The following is a 9,929-nucleotide window of genomic DNA, read 5'->3' as shown; positions in this document are numbered from 1 at the left end:
TGGGTCAGTGGGTGAAAGTCTGGATGTGTGAAAGTATGGGTGAAAGGATACTTTCTGGTCCCCCATAGTCATTATATATTTTGCATTGATAGAACTGAGAAACCCAGAGGGGGGGTTAGCCTGCATTTATCGAAACACAATCACGGTTAATCAAGCAGACTCCATCTCCTTATCCTCCTGTGAATATCTCTGCACCAACATTTCGGACAACTAGGGCATCATCTGCCAACTTCACATAATATACCACCCCCCCCCCCTGGGTGAAAATGGAAAGTTCATTGATGAGCTAATTGAAGTCATTACAGCCAACGCCAACTCACAAGTGCCGCAGATTTTTCTAGGACACTTCAATCTCCATTGAAACGATACCAGCGATCATGATGTAAGCGGTCTCAAATCCTTTCTGGCAGACCAGGAACTGTCCCAATTCTGTGACAGCCCAACCCATAACAAGGGGGAGACATTAGATCTCATCATAGCAAAAAGAAACACTATATCAATAGAATCCATCTCCCCATGTAAGTGGACTGCTCATTACAGCATCTTCTTCTCCATCAACAGTGAGGTAACTCCAAAACGAAACCAACCTACAAAAACAAAACAATGGAAAAAGAATATCCAGAATATCCATCCCAACGCCTTGATATCCCAATGCAATTTCGCCCTGATCCCATCAGCAGACATGGCTGACGCCAATGATCTTACAGTCTTCTACCATGCCACTATGCTTGAAATCCTTGATACCACAGCGCCCCTTCAAGAAAGAAATGTCTCCACCAAAATCTCCAAACCATGGTTCAATGAGAATCTTAACTCGGACCGGCGCAAGTTAGGACTAGCTGAGCGAGCATGGAAATCAGCACCCTCAGCTGATCATCTATACCAACTTAGGGCACTGAGAAACACTTACAACAGAACAATCTTAAAAGCTAAAGCAGACTTCTTCAAAACACAGCTGAACCAAGCCATTAACCGTCCCAAAAAACTATTCAAAATCGTAAAACAACTATCGCGTAACTCTACAAACGTAGTGGAGCTAAGCAACCCGGCTACTCCTAACTGCGACGAGCTTGCTAAATTTTTCCTTGAAAAGACTAGAACCATTGAAAATGACATTCAATCCAAGAAAAAACCTCAACTATCTACTGACCAAGAGTCTACTCTTTACTCGCAGATCAAGGACCTTTTCAGCCTGCCGATCGAAGTTCCAAAAAACAATGCCAACTGGCACTTCTTCTCACCCATCCCTGAACACGAAATCTATAGCACCCTGCTAGCGATCAACCCTGCCAATCATTTCTCCGAGCCCCTACCCCCATCTGTATTCAGAATGATAAAGACCTCTATTCTACCAATATGGGCAAAAATTGTCAACGCCTCTCTGAGGCAAGGTTCCATACCGGACTGTCTTAAAATAGGGCAGCTCACACCTATACTAAAGAAAGCCATCTCCCTCTCCACAGACCTCAACAACTATCGCCCTATATCCAGCATCCCCACTCTGGCAAATGTACAAATTCAAATTTGCAACCACATCGAGAACATCAACCTCTTAGATAAACACCAATCCGGCTTCCGTCAAGGTCACAGTTCTGAATCAGTACTCACCCATATAATGGATGACATTTTAAAAATGTTAGATCATAACAAATCGTGCTTATTGATACTTTTTGACCTATCTTTTGCTTTCGACATGGTTAAACACGACAATCTACTGTCCCTACTTGAACGAAGGATGGGCCAAACCGTTCCAGTGTTAAAATGGTTTACCTCCTTCCTAAGCAACAGAGCCCAAAGAATCAAGTTGAAGCAATCATTCTCTCAACCCTCCATGGTCACACTAGGAGTTCCACAGGGATCAGCACTTTCACCAATCCTTTTTAATCTACTCATGGAACCTCTTGCTAATGCCCTTAGTTCTGAAAACATTCTATATCACTTATACGCAGACGACACTCAACTATATATGAAAATCTCCTCACCAGATGACTTCATCTCCCTCAACACCATTCTTCATAATACCCAAAGTTGGCTCAATGGCAAACACCTCATGCTTAATACCAAGAAAACTGAGTTCCTCCTCATCTCCCCTCCCAATCACACACCCAAGATAGACTTATAGCTGAAGCATCTTACTTCCTTTGATTGCGCCCCCCACATCATTGAATCCTCAAAATCCCTGGGAGTTATCCGTAACAAACATTTAAATATGGAGGTACAAATCTACAATGCCACCAAGGGAGCCAATTTTCAGTTGAGTATCTTAAGGAAACTTAAACCCTTCCCCCCTACAGACTGATCTAAAAATGGCGGTTCAAGCTCTAGTACTACCAAGACTGGACTATGGAAGCACCACTCTATGCGGTCTTCCAAAATACAAGCTAGCACCGATCAGGGCATCGATTAACGCTGCGGCCAGGCTGGTCTCCGGAATAAAAAGAAATAACCACATCACCCTGGCCCTGAAGGCTTTGAACTGGCTACCCTACGAGTCGAGACTACAACTAAAGATCGCCTGCATGACACATAAAGCCCTACATAGCAACACCGCCAGCTATTTAGCAAAGCTAGGGTGGTCGGGAGGTTACAGACATTTGCAAAGCGCAAGCTCACTACTACTAAAACCCCAATCCTTCCACAAAAAGAGAACTGGGTGCAGAGCTTTCTCAGGTATCGCACCGAAGATTTGGAACAACCTTCCCCCAGATGTACGCAGAATCTCTTCTTTTACCGCCTTCAAAAAAGAAGCGAAAATGTTTCTGATCAACAAATTAACATCCTAAACCATTAACTCTCTGATGCCAACTTGCCACTGATTTTATCCAAACAGCAATGTCTACCTTATTTGTATTATATGCGATTCCCGATTGTATGTATAATATGTGATAATTATGTACTGCAAAGCGCTCTGATACCCCCGTGGGTCATGTTTGCGCTATATAAAACATTATAAATAAATAAATAAATGGGGAAAGGGCGGAAGGATGGAATGGTGAAAGACTGAATGATGGATGAAAGAATGAATGGATGACAGAATTTAAAGGTGAAAAGGATATCAGCGGGTGGATGGGAGGGTGAAAAGATGCATGGATAGATGTTTGGATTGAAGCGACAATGGAGCTCTCCTAGCGTGGGTCACATTCACTTGCTTTGCTTTCTCAGTTTCTTCAGTTATGATTCAGAGTAGGAGTATTTTAATTTTCTAGCTACTCCCTTGGTTGCAAATCAGTTTTATTTAACACACTGAACTAATTTGAAACTTGAAAAATAAATATACAACAATAAGGGCCAGATGTACGACCCTTATAAATTGCGCCTCACAATTTACGCTTAATTGCAAGTCTCAAATTGCGAGGCGCAATTTACAATGTACTACAGTGTCAGAGACAGTGATTGTGATTCCCAATGGGGTCGCAAAATGCGAGGCTCATGAATATTAATGAGTCACTTGCAATTTGCGACCCCAAATCGCGGAGGGGGGCGGAGGGGGGCATAGGGGTTGCAGGGGGCGGGGGGGGGTACAAGAGGCGGGGTTAAAAAAGTAATTTTAAAAATGTACCTGCAGTTGTCCACGTCGTGTTCTTCTGCTCCTCTTCACCAGGTGGCCCAGACTCCCAGAATGCTCTGTGACCAATCCTGAAGCTACTCTCACGTATGAGAGCAGCTTCAGGATTGGCCAGAGCATCCTTGATTTGCACTCCAGGACAGACTGGAGGTCTGTACCTACTCTCAGCTGTGCTGCTGGGTTGGAAAGAGCTTTCACTGTGCATGACAGTTTGGCCGGCCTGAGATGACCGGCCAAACCATCATGTGCAGTGAAGGGAGTCCACCTACCACTCCCCTCAGTACCTGTCCCCCGCGCAGGCCCCGCCCAAGACGTGGCAGGAAAGGAAAAATAAAACGAGTGTTTATTATCGTTTTATTTTTCCTTTCCTGTCGTTTTTGAAGGGGGTTACGCTCCTCCACCATAGTGGAGGAGCCGCCTCTGACTACCTGTTGTTCCCTATATAATTATAAGAATATTGACTCTTTTTATAGTGTCATTGTCTCCTTGCTTACTTATAACAAGTTCCTCTGTACCAGCATTCTTAAAACCTTCCATGTTTATATTAGTTAGGAAAGTAATGAAATACTCAATGCTGTAATGCAATCTAATGTAGAAATACTGGTACTACAAACATAATCAACTGGTTTTCAGTTTCAAATAGCACTATAAAATTCTGCACCTCACACATCAGAAATCATATTAAACATTGTGCCTGGGGGTGCAATAGGCGTGTGCACCTGTTTTGTGTGCCCCTGGGGCAATATGATATTTCAGAAGGGGCCAGAGATGCTTATGTGCCCCCTTCTGTAATACTGATAGCACTGACACACATGTACCGGTAGCGCTCTCATGAGAGGGTGGAAAATAGGGTGTGGATCTGTTTGGGAGCCTCTTCTGCTTCTGGCATTGATTTCCAATGTTCTTCCTTGGTCAGCTGGGCCAACCCCGTTGCCTTATTCTCGCCATCGAAACACATGGGACTGGGGCCCTCACCCTCACCTGTATCACTGTACAGACCTGCTATGAATATCCCTGTCACTTGGGTGTGTTCACCTGACCCGGTGGGGGAGCGCGTTCTTCATATCTCTGGGGGTTTGATGGCCTGAATGCAATGGAAGGGGAGGGTGGAGCTTTGGGGAACTCTAGCACTGGGCTGGGGTGGTGCTGGGATTGTCTGGTTACGAAAAGGGCCCACTGCAACTGGGTATCATTTCCTCTAGACAGAGAAATTAAATCTGTTATACCTGAGGCAACTCTCATATAGTCACATGGACCAAAATTCCCACAATACATAAATGGCAGCGGTAAGGAGGTCAACAAAGAAAATATACATATGAGTAACTATCAATGCAACAATGATGTTTATTCAAATGTCACTAAAAGATATAAAAATCGGAGGACGATCTCATCATTTCACATCCACACTGCATTCATGTTTACAATCGCACCAATATCATTCAACTTCTAAAAGCAAGGTACACAAGCAAACCATTATTCGAAGAGTTGTGCCACCCTTACTCCTGCCATATATGTATGTTTGGAATTTTGATCCATATGAATAAATGAGAGTTGCCTCAGGTTTTTGTTCGCTGGCTGGGATTGCCCTGACTTTCTGCCCTGTTCGATTTTCACGCCTTGATCTAATGTTCTGTTGTTCGGTAGGGGACGCTTCAGCTCCCTCAGCTGGCTGGTTGGTGTATCCTAATGCGGGAATAGCCAGCATTGGCGAGACCACCTCCATACTTGCATATGGCGGGGGATATGTGGACACTTTGTCTATTATCTGTGTCATAGGATTGTTGGTCTGGGCCTCCTTGAAGATGACCCGCAGCTCTAATAGCGCCTCTCTCCTGTACTTTTTCTGTCTTGCGTATTTTGTCCATATGTGTGTTCTCATGTGTTCGAATATGTTGGTGTCCCCTGGACAAAAAAACACATGTACCTTAGTGTGTGCGTGCCATTTGTGGCAATACTTGTTAAGTGTATTAGTCTGTGTGGGGAACCTCGTGTGCATGTGCTTTAGTGGAGACTCCGTGACAAGCTGGGTACTTTTTAGGGGACAGATTCTTATACACAGGGATGGCTGGGTCTAACTACTTACTATGAACTCAATGGAATTTACAGATGCATAAATACAAACATTTCACAAACACAAATAGCAATGCACATGAAGGGTCACAACCAAGAAGAAAGTGCAATTATTAAAACGTCATGAAATTTGGCAGAAATATAGCAGACTTTACTGTGATATGAAATAACGATTGTGAAAATAGAAACACCTTCATATAGCACATTGAGACCAGTTGGATTAATTTACCAGCACTACAGCATCAAATCAAATAACCACAACATCAAATATACCTTGCATCAATTTCAATACTTCAATAAGAAAAAACTTGACAGAGAAAAAAATTATGACTTTGTCAAAAATACCTTGGCTTCCTCCTACCACATTCTATCCTGTAACCAGGGGAAGCCCTGTGTGGTACACAGGACTAAGTGAGCCCAATAGTATGTTAATATCAGCTTCGGGATAAAGAAAATTAAAACTTTTTCACAGAGAAAAGGACTAACCTGAAGAACCACAGGCCCCTCTTGGCCAAACACAAGCTACACCTGATCTCCCAGATCCAAATATTTCCCTAACCTCCAAATCCCACGCTGTTTCACACCCAGGGGCTTAGTGTACCATCTGTATCATGCCCAGCAGTCCAAGTGAACTACACCTCTCACTTTTTTCAGATACTACCAGTGTTAAGAAACTGGTAGCACTGAGAAAACCCTTTAGACTAAAAAATAAGATTGAGGTGCTGGCTCTATATCACACCAAGGGCTCATGCGTACCATATGTATAATGCCCAGCGGCTCAAGCAATAACCACTTTCACCCTTCCTAGCGTGCTGACTATCGAACAAAGGTGACCTCTGTGGAATGCCTCGGAGGCCGCCTTGCGACTTCTGAGTTCAGACACATAAAATTGGTAACATGGCAAATTTCTATTAGTGGCACGGTGCTCAGGTCAAATTTTTGCGCTTCTACCTAGTTTACCATACGCAAAATGCTGGGGACTATGGATCAAATATGGTCTCATACCCTTTGACGGCAGCTGCTGGATAGAGTAGACCTCTGCCCCACTGATACAGCAGAACTTTCAATTAATTGTAGCGTCTGCTCACCTTTTTTGCTGCACAGATGTGAATCCGTCTCGGCTTCAGTCCGGTCCGAGGTACAAATCTCTCCTGGCTGGCTCACCAAAATGGTGCGCAAGTATGAATTTATCTTGAAAAAAAACAAAATACAAGAGCCGTTTGGCAAAACGGGAACAGTTGCTTTAATTAAACACTTCAGCCGGAGCACAGTTACAGAAGCGTGTCTAAGGACTGTCTCAAAGTATAATTAATTGGAGTACGTTTTTATACAGTTTTTGAATATCATAAAAATACTTTTGATGAACCTTGTTTGGTAAAGGAATGCAGACCTTGTCTGCGGAGTCATAAGGACCCTAATAACAAATGCAGGTGGGCCTCAAATTTGCATTGTCACAATGTGGGCCAGTGGGTAACATGTCCAGATGTCCGGCACGAGGGGCATGTGATCACTGGGTGTACTGTGTGTGCTGTTTCCTGCTTGGCTATTTATTCCTAAATTTGTGTGGCATCTGACTTTATGATATTTTGGGTATGCGTGCCTCGCTCCGGCCATGTGTGCTTTATTGGGACTAATCTCCCTGGACCATGGTGGGGTTTCAGCGCTTATCAGGGGGGATGGCCCTTAGTTTCCTGTTCACGCGTTTGTTTGCCGGCTATGTGCTACCACACCTTTGATGTGCTAATCAGTAACCTCAAGCCTATGTTGCAGAGCCTGCCTGATCACGTATTTGAGTCAGAGTTGACGGGTGAATTTGCTAATAGTGATGAAATTTCGCTTGTATATGCAAGAGTATCATTCTAAACATTGTCATCGCTTTTATCAATATTAACATTACCATTTAGGAAACAAACTTGTGGGCATCTTTCTTCTTCTTAATAGTGTTAAAGGGGGGACGCTAGTGGTGCTGTGTGCTGCAATATCGTAATTTCAGTTCTTGGTATTAACAAACTCTTGCACATCCTGCCCTGATGAAAGTGCTGTGTGAATTCCCTCTTTCACTATTCTGTTCGCTCTCTCAACTAAACCATTTGAGGATGGGGTGTTATGAACCCCAATGTACCCCAATATAGACCTAGGTATTTACACAACCTTTTACCTACATCTGTCCCACCATTGTTCCACATAACGGGTCTGACGCTGACTTTTTACATAGTTAGGTGCTACATGCCTGTCGTGTGGTTTTCTCTGAAAACTAGCCTAATGTATTATGCATGAGGATTCTCAGTATCACAACAGGATTACCATATTCTGCATATTAACTCTGTATGAGGGTCACCGCTATTGTCATCCTTGCCCAACATGCTCACAGTACACTTTTAGGTAGAACCCCTGAGGGTACCTTTCGGTATATAAGCACTACATCCTTGCTGGGCAAGGTAGAGGAGACAAAAGACTTCCATGTTTTCACGTCGACGCTGAGGTTCCTGTATGCAGACACTCCAGCACGCAGTAGTCTGACATCCATCGCGGGGTGTCCTTCTTGAGACCAAGACGGTGTCCTTCACTCTCGCACATCAGGTAATGGGGTTGGCTTATCCTAAGAGAATTCTTGGCTATACACTTACATACGTGCTAGGTACACTTAGGTACATCTATTTAGGGGTTGCACATTAGGTGTACGCATTATTACTGTCATGTATCCATATGCCTGAAAATATTCATTGTATTAGCACTATGGTAGAATTCTACCTTTTCTTTACTCTGTTGGTGCTAATAACCATGTATATTTGTTTCTGTCTCATGGTGGTTGCAGCACATGTATTTTACGCTAGAATGATGCTGGTTCAATAAATGCTTATTGAAAATGTCCCCACCGTTTATTCCGTGTATCTCTCTGAGACAAAGTGAGCATGAGTGACTGAGCAAAAAGTACTGTACTGTTTACACTATCCCTTAGGGGTCAGGGTTATCATGTTCGATAGTTGCCAGAAGCTATTTGCTCCTTGGTAAGAAAAGCTCATAGTGGCACTGTGAGCTAGCAGGACTAACAGACTAACATATCCTTTGGGGGTGTCTGGAATCAGTCTGGACAGCAAACCCTTAGTTAATGTTTTCTAAACATGCAGATCTTATATAGATTTGTAGGAAATGCATGACAGGGGAATATAAAGCAACCTTGACATGCCGTACATCATTAAGAGAAAAATATTTGCATATTCCATTGTCTGTAACAATATTTCTAGGTGAACCTTCAACTGTAAACACCTGTTTCAAACATTTAATGACATTTCCGTCACCAGGGGCAACACAAAACATATGATACAACAATTTGGAGTGATAATCTATTAGCAGAATCAAATACCTGATGTTGCTAGGTAGGACCTCATAGGGTCCAGAGAAATCCATCCCAACTTTATCCTTTGGTCTTTCTGCAAACGGAACAGGATGAAGTGGTGTATCTATCATGTTCCACTTTTTATCGGATACAAGACACTCAGCACAGGTATCAACCAAGGATTTGACTTGTGACTCTAAGGAAGGCCATCAATCGTACAGTTTGAATGTTTTAGTGGACCCCTAAGTGCCCACAGTGCGCAGCCATTATTATTTCCTTCCTTGAACTTTCCGGCAGAATGAAGAAATCATGACCATGTCATTACCCACAGACAACTCAGTGGCCACCTGAAAAAAACGTTTTAACTCACCAGACAATGTTCTGCCCTCAGGCCAACCTCCTGTTATAAAGTCCTTGACCTGACTAAGTTTAGAATCCTTTGTGTAAGCTTCCAGCCATGCTTGTTCAGTGACAGGAACACATTCCTCAATAGCATCCAATGCAGTCACCACAGATTTAGTGTCCTCGAGTTCATCCCGATCATGCTCTTCACTCAAGGCCATACATGACAGGTAATCCACCCTGAAATTTTTCCCTCCCAGTAAATCTTTGATGCTGCAATGGTACTCTTGTAGTTTTGACAACAAAGGCACCAGTGTTGCTGAGGCCTTTCCTCGACCACTTCTTTCTAACATATGCATTAGGGTTTGTCCCCTAATGTAGGCTCTAAATTTGTTGATAGCCAACACACAGGCAAGAGCCTCATGATCTATTGTGCTGTAATGTGTTTCTGCTGGTCTCAGCACTCTGGATGTGAATGCTATGGTGTGTTCCTTGCCTGACACTCACTGCCTCAGTACCGCCCCCAACCCAGTTAGGCTTGAATCAACAGTGATGAAACACTTATAGTCGTCCTGAAATGGATGTAACTCAGGGGCCCCAACAATCAAATCTTTA

General features: G+C 43.4%; 1 long non-coding RNA gene across 1 annotated transcript in view; it reads right to left on the bottom strand.

Annotated features, from left to right (window-relative positions):
- Positions 1 to 6,720: 6,720 nt before the first annotated feature.
- The window catches only part of LOC144754439 (uncharacterized), a 74,663-nt gene continuing 71,454 nt past the window's right edge, over positions 6,721 to 9,929 (bottom strand). The window contains exon 4 of the long non-coding RNA XR_013594724.1: positions 6,721 to 6,826. This is a non-coding gene — a long non-coding RNA (uncharacterized LOC144754439). The remainder of the gene's footprint in view (positions 6,827 to 9,929) is intronic.

Source organism: Lissotriton helveticus, chromosome 5_1, assembly GCF_964261635.1.
Source record: "Lissotriton helveticus chromosome 5_1, aLisHel1.1, whole genome shotgun sequence".
Classification (NCBI taxonomy): Eukaryota; Metazoa; Chordata; class Amphibia; order Caudata; family Salamandridae; genus Lissotriton; species Lissotriton helveticus.
The sequence above is the reverse complement of the archived record's forward strand: the minus strand, read 5'-3'. Positions and strand labels throughout refer to the sequence as shown.